At 46.6% G+C, this 21,755-nt stretch overlaps 1 long non-coding RNA gene across 1 annotated transcript; it reads left to right on the top strand.

Annotated features, from left to right (window-relative positions):
- The first annotated feature begins 4,029 nt into the window (after positions 1-4,029).
- On the top strand, positions 4,030-20,811 carry LOC118286616. Its single transcript, XR_004785421.2, has 4 exons — positions 4,030-4,175; positions 5,217-5,325; positions 11,620-11,748; positions 13,174-20,811. It is a non-coding gene; the product is annotated as an uncharacterized LOC118286616 (long non-coding RNA).
- Positions 20,812-21,755: the final 944 nt, after the last annotated feature.

Here is a 21,755-nt window from a genome sequence, read left to right as displayed (position 1 = left end):
AGCTATGTTTTGACTACGCCAACTAGTGTTAAAATAAAATATTCAACACTATAACCACTCTGTCCCACAGACACAGAGCTTGTTGGTGGCCTTAAGTGAAACTGCGCGAGAGTCTTACGTGGAGAAGAGAGGGGAAAACAAATCCTCTGAGATGTGTGTGAGGCCACTGTGACAGGCAGAAGGAAGCTGACAGCTGTTTCAGAGAAAGGCTTGGTGGGAAGCCCACAGGTCTTTCCCTCCTGCTGCCTCTCAGGCGCAGAACCACCGAAATGCCCAATCTCTGTCGCAACTGTTGCCCGGGAATTTTTGTCCGAGCGAGAACAGAAGAACAGAGTAGCGCTGTGGAGGAACTGCTGAGGTCAGTTTCGCTATGTATTTAGAAAAATGGAAGAAAACGCTCAAAATGCCTCAGTGCAGTAGAGAACCGAGCACTGTGCGACTCTCATTTCCTGAAATATCTCAACTGTTGGACAGACTGCCAGTAAATGTCGAGCGGAGATTTCCCCCAGGAATCTCACTGACCCTCTGATCCCCTGACCTCTCCTCTAGCGCCACCGTGAGGTTCACACGTCTTGACAAACTGTTGCATGCATCGCCATAAAATTAGGTATGAATATCGATGGCATCCAAATAATCAATTCTACGGATTTGGATGACCCCTTGACCTTTTACCTGGCGCCACCATGAGGTCGACATTTCTGGTTTCGAACGATCCGAGCCTTCACGTTTTCATCTTGCATCATCTCATCTGAATGTCAATTGTCCAATGTGAATGCCCAATACACGGGCGAAGATGGTAAACATGGCACCTGCTAAACGTGTTCTGACACTGGTGAGCATGGTAGCATGGACGTTAGCATGTCAGAGCACTGATTTGGAGATGGAGCCCCGGGTCTCCCCCGAGGGCTCAGACGGTGGTTTCAGAGTCGGGAAGCATGTTGTGAGAACGCACTGGGACACCTGCCAGGGACCACGTTTCCGTCCTGTCAAATAAACACTCATGCCGGCAGGAGTCCCGCAACACACTGAAACCCGTGGCGATTGCTCGGCTGACTGCCAATATGATGTTTACAGCTCTAACTTGAAGTCCAGGCCGGGATTTTTTTCAAAGCCATCCTCATCCGTCGCCACCAGTGTGGGGAGTTAGGCAATTACAGTAACTTGTAATGTAACTACAGATTAAAAAAACAAAGTAAGGGTTGCTGAGTTTAAAACGGACTTCGTTACTTGTTACCTTTGTCTTCTGTCAAATGGACGACTGCAGACTAGGGCAGACAAATGCAGCCGTCACTTGACTTGTTGCCGGAAACGAGAGAATCAATCAGCATTAGCCCACTCAATGACTGACAGTCCGAGTAATGCGATCTTATTCTCCTGGAACTATGGACATTATTTTTTCCCTCCTCGAGGTCAAGGACAAAATACGCTGGTGAGTTGTGGTCACCAGCTGAGGGGGGGTGGATGTGAGGACTTTCTCATAGAGAAAGATTAGTATTCACATTGGAGGATACTACTCTTTTGGGAAAAGTCTAACAAACCCTTATTATTTCATTTTAGTTTTAAAACACTATTATTGGCTCAGTTCTTGATTTAAAGGCCCATCGAGGCTACAATACATAGGACTGTCGAAACATGTCAACTCTGTTATACAGCTGTCTCATCCAAAACTGTGTCATAGCCTCATGTATATTAAAGTTGACATATCATGCAAAAAGAAATCACTCTGTCTCAGTGTTTGTGCACGTAATTTGGGTATCTGTGGAGCCTGCCAGCCCAAAGTGTGAAAAAAGACCACCCTGTCTTTTTTTTGGTGAGCTGGCTAAACCTCTACAGCCTGGCTCTGAACCACTGGTTCACTTTTCTCTCCCACTGTGATGTCACAGTTGGACACCGTCTCAGAATCTCCACTTTTCTGGTGAAGGGGCGTGGCATTTCCTACACATTTTGAGTCAGACTTTTAAAAGTAACTTTAACATTCCTTTCCCTACAGTAAATAACAACTTATTTTAAGCAGTCATTGGGTTTTTTTCTACAGTGAAGAGCAAGGCTGCAGGACCTTTCTCGCAACAAAATGTAAGACTTGCTCTCGGGTACACTCGTGGTCCTCCCGAAGTGAGTCACATTTTCATAACTGTCGTGAATGCCAAATCAAACAGAAATGTTTTTTAAGATTGACACTGGAGCTCAGTAGACTTGCAAAAAGGAAAACCATTTCATTCCAACTACAAACTACCCAAGAAGGTTTATTTGGCATCCAGGATTTATGGCTTATTGTTTTAAAAAAAAAAACAGCTGACAGAGACAAAGTGCTGTACCAGCAGATACCATCCATCACATTAAATGAGACAACTAGTCATTTCTATCGGGATCTCAATAGGCTGCTAAATACTCCACTTAATAAAACAAGTTTTCATTTTAAACTTTTGTTGGCAGTGGAACGGCAACGAGATAAGACAGATAAGACAGGGGATGTGCAGTAAGATCCTGTTCATTTCTGGCAGAATTAAACTGTTGTTGACATGATTGTAACTGCAATCAATGCTGTCTTTTTGAAATCATGTTGGGAGAAAAAAAAAATGCGAGGAACAAATTGTCTCATTTACCCTGATGGATTGTGTTCATCAGTGCAGCGGTCTCTGCAAGCTGCTTTAATGGATTTTTGAGACGAATGGAAGCCGGTGATTCCCAGGATGAGATGAACTTGCAGTAGAAAAGACTTTGTGAGCCTCAGTGTGCCAAAAAGGTATAGACACTTCAAAATGCATGTTTTCAAACATCTATTTTTATGTGCATTTCCAATAATGCACATGAAAAGAAAACGTTTCTATTCTTGAATTGAATGAATTCAGGAAACAAAACTCACTATTGCAACCGCCTACTGCTTCCTCGGAAGACTTCATTTATGTATTCATGTCATGCTGCTACTCATTGTTGCAGGCCTCCTCTCAAAGCTCTCAGATTATAAAGAGTGGGAGCGCACATCTTTGGTTTGAGTCCAGGCGAGGACACTTGTTCCCCTTTGTATTGCTCATCAAAACAACACAGTGCATAAAATTATTGTGTGGGGCGGACATTGAATGGCACACTCTGTAATCTTGTCACATCCTTAACTATTTTATTGAGGTAGTTTTCTGAAATGCACAGAGCATGTTATTTTGGCCAAATTTAAGGAAATGTGCTTAAAACGCGAAAACGCTTGACTAAAAAAATACAATCCAGCATTTACTTACTGTACTGGAGGTTGTGAACACAACACTGATATATCATCACTTAGATGTGGCTAACCTGAAATGGTTCATTAACATATATTGCACCATTAACTCTCTTATGGAGTCATGTTTCTGGCTACCCCTTGAATGTAAGCCCTATAATCAGTGTTGCTCTTGGTGTGCAACAAGCCCTGAGAAACATTACTGTCTCTTAATGCTGCGCTAAAGTCAGTTTTAAGAGAAAGAAGGTGTTGAGAGTGAACTTAAACAGAGAACCTGCAGACCATTAAACAAAAACAATGAGCTGAAAGTAGCTAAAATGCCCCTTAGAGTTAAAGGGGCGTCAAAAAAAAGAAGACAGTTGATATTGTCCCGTGTGTAGTTTTCTGCCGCAGTCACATACTTGATAGTGTAGACAAAGCTTTGAGAGTAATGAAGATGGATCAAATTCACAAAAAGTATCATTCAAAATTGAAACGAATAAACAAAAAGTATTAAAAGTAAATTTGGACTCAAGGCCTCAGTTTTCTAAAATCCTTGCTGCGGCCCTGGTTACAGCAACAGAGGACTGATCTATACAGGCTAACATGCTTTAGATTATGTGAGATTTTAAGTCGCACAAACCCTAATTAAACTCGCAGTATCCCGCAGAGCTAGGGCAACTACACTCCGCTAGCTCTGCAGTACAGACACCACCAGGGTCGATGCCAGGAAGCTGAGTCAAAGCTTATTCACCAAGATGACAAAAGGGGCTGAAGACTCCTCCCCCAAGTGCCAGTCAACCAAACTATCTGTCGCCAGGGCAACCAGTCTGCTGAGCGGGAGGGGCGAACGTAACGTATGTAACCATGACATAACTGTAATATATACACGAGTGTTTGTGACACACGATTATGCCGTCTGATGGGATTTCAAGCCCCCTTCTCGTGAACTGGAATCGGTGCCAGGCAATCAGGCGTGTTAATGGTAATGTATAATGATTTAGCCTGTCATTCACCCGTCGCTGACTTACCACACACTGTGCTTCCCTCAGCCCTTTATTAAGGGCGGCTCTTGTGAAACGTAGGCCGAAAAGTCATCTTCACCACCCGATGACTGATGTTTCTGCTTTAAGGTTTGTATTGCTTCACTGTTTTATGCCCCGACTACATTCAAAAATACAGGAAACCAAAAGCCGAAAGAGGAAGTGTGTTTTTTTATTCCTCTTCAAGGTGGCATTTTCGAGATTGGTACAGTAGTGGGTGCCGCAAAAACCCCCCTACTTTCTTAGCCTCCACAGGGACAAATATAGCCTACTGCTATGACTAAGAGTGAAAAGTCCAGAGAGTAACAAGGGTTTATGAACAATTTAATCTGTTTTTGTTGTATCAGAGGAGGGGACAGACAGGGACAGAAAGCACATACTGGCTTACCAAAATCCCCCAAATCCCAAATGCCACTTTTTTCACAAATGTGTTTCAACTGTAAAACGGACCATGTGTGAGAAAGACTTATGGATTTCATCACTTTCAGGTCAACAATGTCATGATTTCAAATTAGAAAGATTCTTCAGCACGGAAACAAAAATTTGATCCCCTCTTTTGTATTTAGCCCTGAGCTGCACGCAGACTAACAGCCAGTAGATTACACTAAAGAAGCTGCAGTATGATGCCTTTTGTCAGAAGTCAGTAAAACAGTGGACGACTTGCATCTAGGCCCTTTGTTCTAGTCAAGTTAGGAGAAGGTTTAAACCCCAGAGGTTTTTGTGGTGTCCTACAGGGGCCATCTCCCAAGCAGTGAGCGTGGCCTCCAGCTGGGCCCCCTGTGAGCTCCTGTGGGAAGCTCTCCAGGAGCCTGGTCGCTCAAAGTTTGTTAATCACTATTTCAAAGACAAATGATTCATCAATGTCACGTCAAAGGGGGGCGTGGGGATGGAGGGGTCTGAGTTTTTCTTTTCCTAATGAAAAATCAAACAGCCCCGAATGGAAAACAGATCCACTTTGAGCTGATGAAAGGTTTTTCTTCCAGGAACTGGCTTGTGAGGCGCAAACGTATAAGGAGGGCTGCCGATCGAGAGGTGACTCACTCGCAACGTCGCCCGTATTAAAATTCTTTCGCTCAGCTGAACCACAATGGGGTAATGTACATGCACACAGAGATCTAAGCACATACCCTCACACACACACACACACACACATTCGCTGTACCCCCCAACCCTCCACATGAAGACTAATAACCTGACCATGATATCCCTCTTAAGTACATTAAGGAAATAGGTTATCATTTTGAAGGGGGGGGGGGGTGTTATTAAAACGATGAATTGCCTCTATGCTGAGACATAGACAAGGGTAAATGGTACCCCTCTCACGCCTGTACACCAAATACGAAGATTCAGCCAGCACAAACTTAGCTTAGCTTAGCATGCAGACTGGAAACTGGGGTAAAGAGTAACATGACGTATTAATAACTGTATTTCTTCATTTTACTTTTGTGCAAATTAAACAAGCAGGTGTAAATTGGTGAGCTTATATTGTAGATGTGCTGGTAAGCAACTGTTACTCACTCACAGACCCAAGCTAGCACTAAAAGGTATATATATATATATTTATATTGATAGTCAATTGATCATTTTTGTTTCATTCTTTTTACTTTTTTATTCGAAATGTACCAGTGTTGAAAATGAAATAACTGAGTAAAAAAAAGTATAAAAGATCGTTTAACATTTGTTTGTTATTTAAGCTGCTGATTCTGGCACAGATTCTTTATGCTGATTCCATATTTGTACAGCCTTGCTATACACACAGTTGTGTATTGGGGTGATAACACACCACTCACCGTCAAGTCATCACAAAAATAGTGGAAGTGAGAAACAATAAGTAGCAGAGACTCAGAGCTCCACAGCACACTCACATGCTTCACATCCTCTTCATCATGGATCAGCTGGATGGAGTGATGGATGTGTTTGTGTGTGTGTGTGTGTGTGGCTATGTGTAAATAGGATGTTTTTTTTAGAGTCAACCAGGCATCTCTCGGCCACTAGCTAAGCTCCACACGCTGATGTCACCTCTTGGCACGACTTTGCGATCTTTGGACCCGATCAGCAAATCTGTCGTGGTCAACCCGTCGGCCCGTGGGGGTTTTTGAACCCAGAGTGGTGATGTCATGCGGCAGGGAATGCAAACAAGTGCCCCGGTGGTGGGGCGGCGGTGCGTGTGCACGGGGGGTGCGTGTGCGAGTTGCGGGGCGGTGGCTGTGCTGCGGCATTGTTTATAGAGCTCGACCGTGGCCGGGGCAGTACAAACAGGCCGCCAGCTGGGACTCTGTTGATTTTACACTGGACAAGCTGTATATTTAGTGGACTCACTGGCTGTGTGTGGAGTTACTGTGCCAACATTTGTTCTGTGTACTACCCACTGCTGATTTTCAGACTCTCCCGTTTTGCCGTCCCGATTCAACGTTTTCAATCAAGGCAGCGGAAAAAGATCTCAATATTAACGATGAACGTCGATGAACTTCACTCTCCTTCAAGTCACCGCTGAGTGTGCCACTTCCTGTCCCGAGGATGTTGCATAAATGTGACTCACTCGCTCGGCGGCGAAGTGTGATTGAATGCTTTTGAGTTGAACGTGTAAAACTCCCCCAGTGACAGAGGAGGTTCAGATGGAAGGTGTTAGAAACATGGCACGCTGGAGATTTGAACTGCCGATATTGTGTCCCTGCCATTGTGAACCTGGCAGGGGCGAAACGCTCCTCAAGTTACACTGTTTATTTAATTGCTGCGTTACACCTGACACCCTGTGTGGCCTTTGGCCAAACCCGCTGGGTTTGAGGTGGGAAACCAAATGACTGTTTTAACCAGAAACAAGAGGAGGGCTTAGGGAAATACCTAGATGAACCGTGTGTTATTTCTGGCAGACATACAACTCGACACTGCCTACCTTTGGGTCGCTGAGGTTAACTTTCAAACAACATTTTGACCAAGGCTTCCTGACAAAGCTTGTGGTCTCTCCCCACACTTCTCAAACGGAACAATGAGCTCACTGACTAATCACTCTTGTTATGCATCATCAAATACAAGGCACCCATGATTGCGTGCACGCTCTCTTGCTCGAACCGTGGAGAGGATTTGCTGGGGCACTAGCAGGGCGGGGTCGAAGGAGGAGAAGGACCCCGCCGCCGCTCCGGGACACTGGGGCTGCGAGCCCTGGGGAGACAGAGGAGAACCACAGTCTTCGGGTTTTGAACACCGACTGTCTGTGCACTGTCCTTATTTGTGGCCATTCCACATTAGTGGCGCTCTAGCTCGGAAAGTCCTGCCGCCTACAGTTTTTTGATTCTTGGAAGGATTAGCGAACCAGAATCAGTTTGTGTTTGTTGGCAGTTGTGACGCGCTGTCTGTGGCGTTGGAAGTACTGCTCTACAGGCTGTGCTGCGCTAACCTCAATACTGACAGACAGAAGGCTACCAGGACTGCACTCTATACATTTCACAGGCTGCATTTTGAAAGTAAATTATTTTTTTTTTAAATCCCTTTTTCTAAAGAAACCAGGACATCTGGGAGTGTGATTGTTCTGGCCAGTGTCTTAGCCGCTCCTACAACCGCAGTCTTCTGGGCTGAGACTTTGAAATGTGGCATCTGGACTCTACTGGAGCCGCTCTCACAATTGGGGGGTCACAGCCCCTAATAATCCTATTACCGCAGGGACCACTTTGGACTTCACCTTCGACATCTGTTCCAAGTTGTTCTTTTCAGCACCCGGTACCTCTCGATTCTTCTCCTGCTGCTTCTCCCTGATGTCACTGTCAGCTGGGATCGCCACACCCATCGCGATATATTACTCTCCTCGATTGACACGATTTCAACGTTGAACACAGAACAGTTTATGCGGTGAAATGCCTTGGTATTACGGCCACCAGATTCAATTGTTTTCAACTTTGTGTCTGAGACATCATGCTTTTTTTTTTGGCCATCATTTTGTCACGGTGGACAATACCCGTGACCCTCAGATGCCATTGCCAGTAAGAGGCCTAAATCTGGAGAGAATTCAAAATGCTACGTGAGTTTCCTTTTTTCTGAAAAGGAGAATCGGATATTCTGTCCCGCAGCCGGCGATTGAACTGTAGATGTGCTCCGACCGTGAGTGACTACAAAATGGTCTCTCGATTAAAGGGAACTTTAAATGTTGTGTGTAAAAGTCAGCGCATGCCACTCACGGAAAGTTCACTCAGAAAGGGGAAGCTTAGCCTAGCCTAGCTCTGCTAACTTTTTATCCTGACATGAAAGACGAAATGTGGACAGTATGATTATACAGTGTTTTTTCTTCTTTACACAAAAATTGGAGAGCATTCTATTTCCTGGTGAGAATTTAAGTTTGTGGGATAACAGAAGCCTCTTTTATCAGTTGGCGAATGCAAATTGGAAGTCAATAGGTCGGTGGTGTAGAAAGTGCAAGAAGGTTTGTTTTGGAACAAAAGTGAGAGAGGGAGAGACGGAGACAGAATGAAATGAAATGGACTTGAAAAAACGAAGACATAATTGGAATGCATCGGTCAAATGGAAAAATCCCCAGAGTTTCACATATCAGTGGGACTTTGAAGTTGCCCGAGAGTTAGATCCACTGATTTGTTCTGCTGTGAATCTCAAACATGTCCTCTGTATGTTTGGCATTTCCAGCAATTCTCTCCCCCCCCCAAAAAAACCTGCCATCAAAGGCCGTCTCTCATCCTCTGATGTAAGCCAAATTGTATAAAGGCTAGCTAAACCATAAGACGTAGAGACGAATAAGCTTAAAATTGACATCTATTTTTTAAGAACCTGTGTGAAAGATTAAAATTTAATGCTTTGTTGGATATCTTTACAAAGCCCTATTAATCTTCCTTCTCAAGGTCTGACATCTTATTAGGGTTTTTTAATCAGATTCCGTACAACAACACTAAGTGACCTTGCAATTATCCCTCCACGACTAATTGCACAAAGCAGTCATGTCTATATAGGCACTGTTTAAGCCGGATTTAATGGGCATGGAAACCACTACAAGGTTAGTGAATGGCTTCCCCCACAGCATTCAACAGAGGACCATAGAGAATGGGCCCGGGCAAGTCATGTAGTAAATGCATGCCAGAGTAGGCAGCACTTGGCAACCAAATATTAAAAAGGGCCATTAAGGTTTTATTTTGCCTTATAAAGAGAGCAGCTTCCTGTTTTGCTACCCCTTGGCAACCATTGGAAATGTATGCTGAGGATCGCTGCCCCCCCCCCCCCCGCCCCCGTGTGTCAAAATGTTCTGTATCATTAGGCCGGGTGAAGTGGCAGTAAAGTCATATGACTTTACAGCCCCGTCTTTAAAAGCAGCAGGGGATTGAGCTCTTCTTGTCACTTTTATGGACTTCCTCACCTCATGGACGAGGCAGTTCAGCGAAGGAGTTAATGCTGTGCCAGTGGTGCATTTTGACTGAGTGACGAACGAGCATTGACGGGCTCTTTCACAATAGAACCTAAACAACAGGGTCGTGTCCAAATGAACAATCATGGCCAGAGACTGTCCACATCGGCCAAGTTCTCGCAATGAGCACTTTAGTGACTTGCAGTACCTTTTGAAAGAAACCCGAGTGAACATACCTGCATTACCTTCGCAAAACGTCTGCAAAAGTAAGTGTTGTGAAGGCTTGAAACCAGCTATTCTTTACAAAATGAAAACACTTAAAGGGGTATATACAGTGTTGCTGCTCTGAGTGCCTGCCATTGTACCAAGGGGCATGTCACGATAATTGTCCAAAATGGGCTAGAGTCGGACAATCTCACCCGAAGCACGGAGCAAAAGAGCATACTGTCTCAGGTCTGCACGCAGACCGAGACCGCTATGCTTTTCAGATTCTCACTTTCAGAAAGTTACAGAAAGTGTTGGATCCCTATTCTTGGATATCGGGGAGGATACTCGGATGCAGTTTGACGATCCACCAGGCCCTTTAGAGAAAGTAAACTGATGCCATGAATGTATGTGATTTGCCTCTCGAAAGGCTCATTTGCATTTAGACAATTTATCTGATAAAGCGTAACTTGTTCTAATTTAGGCGTCATTTGCTTCGCCTGGCTCTGTCAGACTCTTTCAGTTCCCTTTGCAGCGCCTAATAAAGCCAACGAGAGTTGGTTGTTTTAGGAAGGAAGGACCCGTCTAAATACAGACGTATTTCCGTAACTTGTCCTCGTGGAGCCAGCTGGTTACAAACTGTATGTGGAGTGCTGAGGAGAGGAGGGAAAAGGAAGGCATACTTGTAGCAGGGGCCCACAAACCCAATCACAGTTTAAACAGCAGGACGTTCACCCATCAGCATCCTCCTCCTGCTTTTCATTGTCTCCCTTTCTATGTGCACGGACAAGAAGTGCCAGCTTGCAGAAGTGACACAAAGGAGAAAGAAGAAAGTTTCTGTACGGTCTCATCCAGGGGAGCTGGGAGTTTTTTTCTTCCTCCCTTTCTTTGTGCCTGTCCGACAGCCCTGCTTCTTGATGAAAATGTCCCGCTGGATGAGGGCATTAGACGCTCGCTCTAATCCTGTGTAATTTCCCACAATCCCCTTTTGCTTGCATCCTGCCAACGAGGCCTCCGGCGCCCCGCTGAGCCCCTCGCTGCTGGCTTTGGCGTTCCCACACCCCCTGCTCAAGCAGCATTTCCTCTCCTGGAAAGGAAACAAGACACTCTCCTCGCCTCCTCCCTTTCATCTCTCTGTCCATCAGAGCCGCGGCAGCAGCAGCAGCAGCAGCAGCAGCAGAAACTATCAGCCTGCTGAGGAATGTGTCCTCTGGCAGAACCGGACCACGGTGAGGGCCACGGAGGAGTCAGACAGGTTTTAGTCTCCAGCAGAATTAAAACCTCGGTCCGCTACTGGTTGACCCAAATCACGTCTGTGTGCGTGTGTTGCATTGTTGGTGTCTTCAACGGTGTGTTTATGCGCACGGCTGTGTACATTTGCCCCTGTCATAATCCCTCACAATCTCCCTCTTACGTAAAATGCTTTATGATCCACATCATCTCTTTTTTCTTTTTTTATCACTAGGCGCATCAGAGGTTCATCTGAGGAGAGGGCCGAGTGACACACTGTCTGCCCTCTTGTCCAAATGTCTATTTCAAAAGTGTCGAGCACAGGAGATGAATGGAATATACATGCCGCGGTGTTCTGGATGGTCGTATAAGCTGCTGACGAAAGTGGCTTTGGATGAAACACGACTGTGTAAAAAGCACATTGGTTGCTCGTCAATGATCAATTCAGACAGCGTTAAATCTGCACACACTGCAGAGACTTCGACTGAAGTTTGTCATTAAAAACACAAGACAAATGCTTCGGCTTGATGAGCTGAGCATGGTGTGGATCAAAACAGAGACTTTAATTTGACTTAATGTTGATACTAATTTCTCCTCCGATGTTCAATCCATAGGTACGCTAATCGTCAAACAAGGAGAGCGCTTTTTCTCACTGAATCTCTGATCCCAGAAAAAGGAAAAACCATGAGCAGGATAAAACGTGTTTCCCATCAGCGCTCCATTCAGCTACTAACGCCTATGCAGTAAGTTGACGCACTCACACACACACACACACACACGCTTGCTCCCAGCTGTTTAAACTTGGCTGAAAACATGTTATACATAGCCAATCGCAAAAACACGTTAAAAAAGAGTTATTGTCTTGTTAAATCTTTAGTTTGTTCCCCCTCAGTCCTGTAATTACACGAAGCAATCCACTGAATGTGAATAAATGATGCATAAAAAAAAGATATGTACGGCACAGATCTATAGCACCAAACCGTCTGAGGAGGCCCCATCACTTCCCATGACAGACCTCCAACCTCTGTCGAATTTCACCGCCAGACTGAGTGTAAATAAACTGCAGGAAATAGTTGAAACGATATTGCCGGCGAGTGTTGACATACCAGTGTCCAGCCCTCCGCTTCCCATGGATATGAAGTTTTAATGGCCGCAGTAACAAAAAGAAACATCACTGTGGCCACTTCCAAAAAAAAGTGTGCTTGTTGTATTCATAGTGTTAGTCGATGTCGCCGAGGATCGCTGGCTCTCGCCTCAGTGAACGAACCGCCAACCTTCTCTGTGACTTTAAGTCGTTTCCATATAAATATGTTATAAAATAAAAGAAAAATTTCAAATGGATGTATTAGATGCATTTTTTGGGGTCTTTCTGATGAAAAAAATGCCAAACGTAGTCATTTTGGGGAAGTGCCCAGTCAAATCCGGTGTTGGGCAGTAACTAATTGCTCCGTCGCTGGATATATCGTAGGCATGATACAATTATTGTTTCACTTCTGAAAGTTAGGACCTTGCTTAATATGCCAGGGCAGAAATAACAGAACAAGAAGCTGGACACAATATCAGGACATTTTATGTCCTGCAAAACCATCAGATACCCCCTGCTGCTCTCATGACTGAATATGCAGAACCCCCAAAAGTAATATAGGAATATAACCAGTAACGTCACTAATTACATTTAAAACCAAGTAATAAGTAAGGTAATGTAAATACTTTTTGAAAGAGTAATAAGAAACTTATTACCCTTCCTGAGTAACTTGCCCAACACTGGTAAAATCAAGCTCTGCAAGAGAAATGCTACAGTACAAATTTACAACAGTGTGGGGAACTCCAGATATATCCCTGTGACGCGCTGGAGTGGGCAACCCGACATGACTGCCATTCTGTAGATCAATGGAGGGGAACGTGCGCTGCCCCGTGCTCCCTTGCTCCTTCCAGTCACCGCATGGCAACGAGGGCCGACCGCGGGCGGTTCTCGAAACGGACGACACATGAGCAAATCCACCCGCATGAGACGGCGGGGGCTGACTCGCGTGAAGAGAGTTTACTCTGGAGCAAGTTCACTGTCATCACTTCCCCCTCGTCTTGAGATGCACTTTCTTTATTTGGAAACGTAGGAAAATCTCCAGCTCAGCAGAAAACTGAAATGCGGGGCTCTCGTTTCCTTCCAGATTGGCTGCACCGGTGGAATGGGGCTGGAATAGTGAGCGTTTGCCCCGGCGGTTTGAAAATCGGTGCCGTCGACGGCTGTTGCCAACAAGGCGCTTGGAGCGGCGTATGCCCGGAGGCATCCCTGCGAGATGCGGAGATGCTGTCGCAGTCGGGGCCAGATGTGCTGCCGCGCGTGATTCATCCGAACCACCATGAGCGTTCGCAATTATGGAACAATTGAGTTCAACTGGTGGCTCTGGTCTCTCTCCCGAGCTCTGAGGCGCTGTCTTCTGTCTCCGGGTTGTCTGGTGGGTGGCTCGCCCTCTGCTCTCTGATCCTCTCCCTGCTCTGTCGGCCAAGCCGGCGGAGGTCAGAGGGTTCGGATAGCGCTCGGCAGCGTCATCCGTTAGCTCACCGCCGGCTGCCGGGCTTGTGGAGCACAATCCATCCGCCGCGCATGCTGCGACGCTCCTCCGAGTGACTAATTATAGCCTCGGTGCAGCCTCATCAAGCGCCCGTGCACCAAAGCGCGCATTCACGTAAATGAGCAGCAGAGATTCGTCTGACCTCTTTCTGGCGAGGCCCCTCAGAGCGTCTGCCTCGTAACCGGCCTGTGGTTCCGCAGACAGTGACGAGGCTCTGTCATTGTGCGATGGAATGAATGGGCCCGTCGACACTCGCAGTGAACAGTGCCGTCTCTTTACAGGGAGGGCTGAAGGGAGCGCACTGTCCTCCGAATGAATGTCCCCGCCGCCCGCCTGAGAGGGTTTCCCTGCTGTTTTAAGGACAGCAGGGAAACACTCTGTTGTGCTGGGGTGTATGAAGGTAGGTACGGTGCACTCGTCTTCTTCTAGCCTGCGGCATGCGCAGTCGTGCGGCCGTATGCGTTTGTTAACATAGCGCATTTCTAAAGAAGCGAGGCTGTGAACAGACGACGACGTTCCTCCTCTTGATTGCGAGACACTCAGTGTGTTTTTTAGAATGTTTATTTGCTCGATAATGTTCAATCAGGTGTTCTGATCAAATGCGGTGGAAACATTGTTGAACAAAAATGTGGCTTATATTCCAGTGTAGCCTCTTGGTTTTAAACTGTAACATCCGATGAACATTCCCTGAAAATGAACCTGTGGCAAGCGGTTCTAGGGGGGCAAAGGAAAAAAGCACATTTCAAAGGCGGAAGTTGGCTGGCATCACGGTGGACTGAGATTAATGGCACTTCAGGAGAGAGAAAATAGTCCATGAATCCACATTCTCTTTCAGAGGCATTCTCAAGGAGAGGTGATTATGGGTCTGAACTGAAGAGAAATTGAAATGGGGTACATTTCGCACCCATACTGCACCCACGCCGTTTGCCCCTAGACCTTTCAAAAACGATTAGACTGTTTTTTAAGGACTCTTGTCAGAAAAGTGCAAAAAGTACAAAAAAATATTTGCCTGAGCCACGTTCACTCACTTTGTTTTCACTACCCGCGTGTCATTAGATTCTGATTCACTGTGGCTGCAGCTAATTACACAGTCAGCAGATGGGATATCCTTCATGGCACAGTACTCACTGCTCTGTGAGTGGAGAAATTTAAGGTGCACTTCTGCAGATTTACAGTTTCTGAAATCAAATAAAAACGCTCGGAAAATGAACAGAAATGGCAAAGTAATTTGATTGGAAACAAACCTCTAACTCAAATGAATTCATGTGCCTGTTAATCATTACAAAAATGCAAACATGACATAATCCTTATTGTATTTCTTTTGAAAGTAGTGGTCATTTGACAAACTTTAAGGGCAATAAAGAGAAATTACACACCTCATAGCAAAGGAAACCACCACTGTAGCGCATATCCGAACACACATCCTGGATTTATTAGCGTGAATCGGTAGAAACACCGACACACACGTGGACCCCCAAACCGTAGGTTGTATAACGGTCAAAACCATTTTATATATGCGGAGGCTTATCTACACATAATGGTCCCTGGGTGATTTGAAAACAATTAGTTCAATGAAGAAAAACTGCCGTTTCCCATAGGATGATGTCTGTGCTATACTTTTATTGGCCTCCTTACCATTTATTTATTCCCTCCTATTAATTCTCAGTCATTTATCACATTACATGTCGGCCCCCGCTGCCAGAGCAAGAGTTTTGGCTGTCCTCTATTTTGGGGGGGGTCTAATCTTAATTGGAAACTGCTGTAGGGGGAAGATTGCTGTGCGAGGAAGAAAAGTGGCAAACAAGAGGAGGGAGGGGAGGAAGAGGAAGAGAAAAGGAGACAGACAGATAGACAGAGAGATGACAACGTAATATATCAAATATGAGGTTCCCCGTTAAAACCAGACAAGCAGCAAATCACTCGTACCCCCGGCTCTTTCTGGCCCCTGCTCTATTCTTCCCCTCTTTAGCAAGAGTGCAGCTGGACAGCGTAACACATCATTTTTTAAGGGGGGAGGCCTAGAAGTGTTTGTGTGCGAATGCATATGTGGAAAGACAAGGTCAAGGGTCATCCAGTTACCAAAGGTCAGAGAGGAAGCCCCGTCTGTACGATATGACGGGGGCCGGCACCGGGGGGAACCCGATTAGGTGCTGAATGCGCAGGACAGACAGCAACATAAACAGAGATTACAGAGGTGACAGAAACCCCCAGAACGTCAGCGCCCGGGCCACCACCCCCCCCCCAAGCAATGAGGGGAAGTGGAGCGGCACGCAGACATCGTGACGGCAGCGTTTGCTTCGGTTTGGTACCGAACTCTTCATGTAAATCAGGAAATGTTGTCCCACGTCAGTGTCAGTCTCATCGCGAAGATGATTGTCGACGACACCGCGCTACTTCTCTGCCAAAGTTCTGGAAGAGGGCAGTGGATGAGGATGTCACCTCAACATTACTTTCAGGTTTGCATTCGTTCTGATCATAAGGCTATGAATAGTGGCAGCAGTGAGCGCAAAATGAATATAGACTAAGAACTGTTGTAATCTCCTCCTGGACGTTTCCTAATTCTCCGATATCTAATCATTTTGGCCACTTTGGAGCAGAAATGGGCTGTAAGCACAACCCTGAGTAATCAGATTACAAAAATGTTACCAAAAAACGAATATATATTTTCAGCAACTGAACTAAAGCTAAACAGTTGGGTGCCAACACTGACCTACACCGATATGAAGTGGGATATAATTTCTTTCAACATCTCAAGAGTTTTTCAGTCTGTAAAACATGTAATAAAAACCTGCCTCCCCCGGCCTCAAGGAGCTACTAAAGCAAACTTAATAATTTTATTAGAATGATTCTCGCTGCACAGTTTTAGTGCTCCGCGGTGGCCCTTAAAGCCCAGATTTTTTCCACCCTGTGAAAACAAACTAATTTCTTGAATTTCTGGCACAAGACTATCCGTACGCACATCACCACTGACATAGGTGTGTCGAACACAGTTCAGCTTCGGAGCGAACGCACGCATAACGGGAGGCTTTTATGAGCGTGTGAGCATATCTCGCAGGCTCAACACGACGCGCCCAATAAGAGAACATGGGAGGTGTCCACTCAATCTTGTGTTTCACATTACCACCGGACTTTTATGAGATCATGCCTCGGCCGCGCCGCAGATACAATCATGATTGACAGCTCTCGTTGCGCAAGAAGAAAAGCCGCCGTTGAGATCCATGTTTTTAAATCAAACTATTATTCCAGTATATGAGCTTCAGCTCAGCTTAACAGCTGCTGACGTTCAATCACGCTCCCTTTAATGGAAGAGAATTTGCGAGCTAGCAAACATGGCCCCTGTCTTGTCCTGGCAAGCGCGCACTGCAGCAGCCCCAGCTTTGGCTTGTGTGAGCCACCATCTGCTTTGAATTGTGAAACAGTTGAGACAGAGCTGTGGTCGGCAGGAGGAGGAGGCTTGGATCTCATCTGGATCTAATAGGGCGATGAGAGTAAACCGAGCCATCCCGAAAAGTGCCTGAGGGCCGCATGCCAGAAGTGGTCCGTGGAGGTGGGCGAGGGGTCACTTTCGTAGCAACGACGTATATGCCTGATATGTTACTGTATGAGGCACGGAGAGAGAATCCCTTTTCCAACACCACAGTCTGAAGCCTAGAAAATATTGGTAACGAAGTGTGTCAACAGCTTACATAACTGGAGATATGTGCAGTATTGCCCCTCGCTCATCTCGTTTACAAAAAGCTTACTGCGGGAAATCCAATACCGCTGCTCCAACTGGGCGAAAACATCCCCAAATTAATTCGCTCAGCTCTGTACACTCTAATAGATTCACTGTTTAATAGCCAGCTGGAATAAGCACTCCCCTCCCATTCAACAATAAGTTATCTACAGCTCAATGCCAACCGATTTTCACTCCTAATGGCCATTGCTTTGGAAATGGACAAATAAGCAAAAGGGAAACACAGACAGTGGCCGTCGCACGGCCTCATCAGCGGTGTAGACTATTCATCAGTCGGAAAAAGTTCATCTCCATTAGTCAGCATTACCCTGCTACCTCGGCCGAGTCCCCGGAGTAATGGCCCGTAGATGGAGCCCATTCACAGTCGTTACCGGAGGCAGCTCACCCAAGACCCAGTGCAATACGTCACTCTGCGGCTGGCAGCGAGCCACCGGGACGGACAGGCCCCGATCCGAGCCCCCCAGGCTACCTGTGGCACCTTATCTGAGGCGCCGTCTCTGACAACCGTTCACACTTTGTGGAACAAAACAGACTGTGAGTTATGTGAATATGCCTCGAAGATTTAGAACTGCAGTGGATAAAAAGTAGGCTTTCTGCACTCCCCGTACACATGTATGGATGTGTATGAGATGGGACGACCTGACCGTCAGGGGCAGAGAGCTCTGCTGCTGCTGCTGCTGCTGCTGCTGCTGCTGCTGGGACAGAGGAGGATAACATTCCTGACAGGTCAAAGGGCAAACGCCCCACTTCCTGCCACTCAGGATGATGGGACTGGAGGAGCATGAGGGGGAGTCAGGGGCGTGAAAGGGAGGGACATCATCGGTATGATATTTGTTGCAGCTGTGACCATGCCCCCCGTCTTCCTCTCCCCTCCGCCCATCCTGCCCTAGCCTCGTTTCCTTTCCTCCTGCTTGGGAACATTAGTATTGGTTGTCTGCATCGTATCATCTGCTGCCTCTTGATCTCCCAGCAAGCGTCGACCGCTATGAACTGTTTCCTCAGCTTTATCGCCCGGACACTTCGGGTCCCCCCGTGTCACCGCACAGGTCCGTTGAGTCCTCCTCCCTGGTTTCTGTTTCTCACAGGGCCTCCCGGTGCCATCCAATCCCCAGTGAGCTGCTGCGGATGGAGGTGATTTACTGGTGGCCCCTCTGTTTGTTTTCCCTTCCCCTGCTGTTGGTCCTGCTAAGCGCCCTGCTTAGCTACTTAGCTGGCGAGGGGGTGCCTCTGTGTGTGCATGTGTGTGTGAATGTGCCACAAGTTCCACCAGTCTCCCACCTATGAGCGAAAAAAAACACCCTCTAGGCCTATGTGACTTATTTTCAATAAACTTAAGCAACGGTGGTTCCAAGATTGTCTAAGTCGGAGGTATTCGGGTTTTATTGAAATAACCTGGAGCATCCATGGAGCGTGACGAATTTGATTTAGCTGACAAAGCTGGCTCACACTGACTCCGACAGCAGACCTGAGGCCGGCCCCTGTGTATCAGCTATGGAGTGCCAGTGGTCCATTAGAAGTGCTAATGTCATCGTTTGATATATGCTGCCCCGAAAGATGTTTCCCGAGCAGGTAGCAAGGGCTTGGCCTCCATTTACACACACACACACACACACACACACACACACACACGAGTGAATGTAAGCACTCTATCTATTTCACACAGAGATAAACAAAGGCGTCACCGCATTACCGGTGTTCATCTAATTGGCCACATTGCCTGAGGGGGAGGGGCCGCCGGGGTCACGCTGCTCTCTCTGGGCGCCCATTACTCGCTCAGTTAAGCCCAGCACCACGTGGCACGGCCCGAGTGTGGATACACTTGTCACTGAGACAGCCTAATTAGAAGCAGCCGTCCAGCGCCTGACCCCCTCCGCCCCCGCCCCCGACACCACCTGAGAGGCAGAGCCCGGACCCACCTGTTCCCTGCGGACGCCTCGTGGAGAATTGAGAGGTCCTGCGCGCCGCTTCTGTCGCTCACAGTCTGCCTTATCAAATATTCAGTACGCCGGGAGTCACGTTGATGGATTTTTGCATGTTTTGTAAAAGAAAAAGAAAAGAAAAGCAGTATGAATCGAGGCTTTATATGTGTCATTTAATCTATTAATGGTAACACATCATTTCTAATGCTTTGTATATGAGTCCAATAACAATGACATTTGGGTTGCCAGGTAGCATAACTTTTATATTGAGGGGCTATTAAGATTAATGAAAGCAGGAGATCATGACCATTTATGAACTGATATTCATAGTTTAACAGCAGAATGTATTCATCAAAATTATATAAAGTGACCATTTCATTAATAAAGGTCATGAGTGCCCCCCCGACCTAAGCTCCACCAAACAAAAACAAAATAATATTTATCACTGATTATATAAAGCAATAACAGTGATTTATTCCTCTTAATTGCAGCAATGACAACAAGCTCAGTTAAAAGAGGCCTTGTGAGAAAGTGGTAGCTTTTGTTTGCATAGAGAGTAAGCTTTGGTGTGACACCGTCATGCTGCCACGTCGACTGTAAAGTGTGCCGGACTAATCGTATCCCGCTCGGAACGTGAACACTTCATTCAGACGCACCAGCGTGGCAGCAGCATCCGGGCGGTTATACGTTTACCTTTGATTTTGAATTGTTTCAGTTTACGACTGCCGGTCAGACTACAGCTGCAGCCGGTGCTTTGAGGACAGCCAATTACCGATCCAAGGGTCATTTCTGAAGAGAACACTTTGAAACAATGCCAAACATGAAAAAGACTTCCCCCTGCTCAGTGGAGCGCACTTGATACCGAGGCACTGATGCGCGGGGGGGGGGGCAAACTCGCCTCTGATTCTGGGTTGGCTGGATGAGACACAGGAAGTGCGAGCTGACTCTGGCTCCAGGGCCGGCTCTGTGTAAACGCTGCGACATGCGCTTACATGCGCCAGCAGTCAAACATACATTCCACTGTTGAAAGGAATGCAAACACGAAAACACACTTATTATGCCGATGCATAAAGGAAGCACTCGTGTGTGAACTCAACGTACATAAACACCGTTAAAGACCTGCACATATTGCCTTCCTATACGCTCTGCTTTCACTCTCTCCTCCTCCTCTTTCCTTCATCACTTTTTTTTTTTTTTGCAATCATGGAAAACATTCAAGATCTCACCTCCTCCACAATCATTTCCTCAGCATCATCACTCGCCCCTTCGAAAGAGAGGCGGTGTGTTTTACACATGGCCAGAGCACTTTTGAATTAAACGCAGGTTAAAAGGTCATGAGCACTGCGCAGGGATATTGCAAACAGAATGGGGGAAACAGGGCAAAGCCAAAGACGAAAGGGAACTTAATTGCGCTGTCACCCTACCCTCCTCTGATGCCTCTTTCCACCGAGGTTAGTGGGAGGCCCCCTCTGCCCCCTCTTTCTCCCGTTCCCTTCGCATCTGTCTGCTCCACAGATGCTGCTCCGCTTGATGTGATGTGACATTTATTAAAGTCCAGCCTTCAGGACTGGTTGATGGAAGGAGTAAGAGGAAGCAGGGGGGAGGAGGAGGAGGAGGGGGGGGGCGTCGGGGGTGGGCATGGAAAGATGGAACACTGTCAACCGTCAATCTTTTCTGTCAGAGGGACAAGGAAGAGAAAGGGGGAAAAAGGAGAAGCGGTGGTGTTGGATATGGATCTGCCTTTCCGGGAGGAGGGAAGAGGAAAAAAAAGGAGGAGTGAAGGCTTAAATTTAATTAGACTGAAATAGTGTGGAAGGAGGGAAGGAAGACGACAGCATGTAATTGTTGAATATAAGAAGCCAGGCTGGATCTGTAGGTGTGTGTGTTGTATCCTCCTCGTGTTATTGATGAGCCTGTCTAGGCCGCTCTTCATCTGGTGCTGCCGGGGAGAGAAGGATGGAGACGGAAGGGAAGGAGTCGTGGCTTGAGAGGGGGAGGTGGGTTTGGCTCAGGGTCTGCTGAGCCTGAGAGCAGTTCCCCCCTTGAAAGCTGTGAATAATGAAGGGAGACGGAAAAGAGGAGGACAGGGGGAAAGAGGAGTGGAAGCCAGGCAGACGACCCGACCAAAAGAGGCCAAGAGAAGCGGCGGACGAGTGAGATTAAAATGAGAAAATAATAACGGAGTTGAGAGATTTGAAAATAACTGAAATAAAAGCTGATGTGGCAGCCACTGCTCATATTCTTTAATGTGGCTCAGCCGGTTTTAATGCCCCAGACATCTCAACCATGTAATATATGTCATGTTTTTTCTTTTTCTTCTTTTTTTTTCACAATAGGCAACATGCCATTTATTTTTATGTGCAAACTCATTTTCGTTACCAACACACGTCCCGACGAGCTGCAGCCGGAGATTGTGGGATACGTCCCTCTGATTTTCTGCTGTCTGGGGTTACGTTGGAGCCAAGATGGAGTGTGTGACTCCACCGACGCTCACCACAGCAAAAACTGAGTCATCCCTCCGG

This window comes from Scophthalmus maximus, chromosome 15 (assembly GCF_022379125.1).
Source record: "Scophthalmus maximus strain ysfricsl-2021 chromosome 15, ASM2237912v1, whole genome shotgun sequence".
Classification (NCBI taxonomy): Eukaryota; Metazoa; Chordata; class Actinopteri; order Pleuronectiformes; family Scophthalmidae; genus Scophthalmus; species Scophthalmus maximus.
The sequence above is the reverse complement of the archived record's forward strand: the minus strand, read 5'-3'. Positions and strand labels throughout refer to the sequence as shown.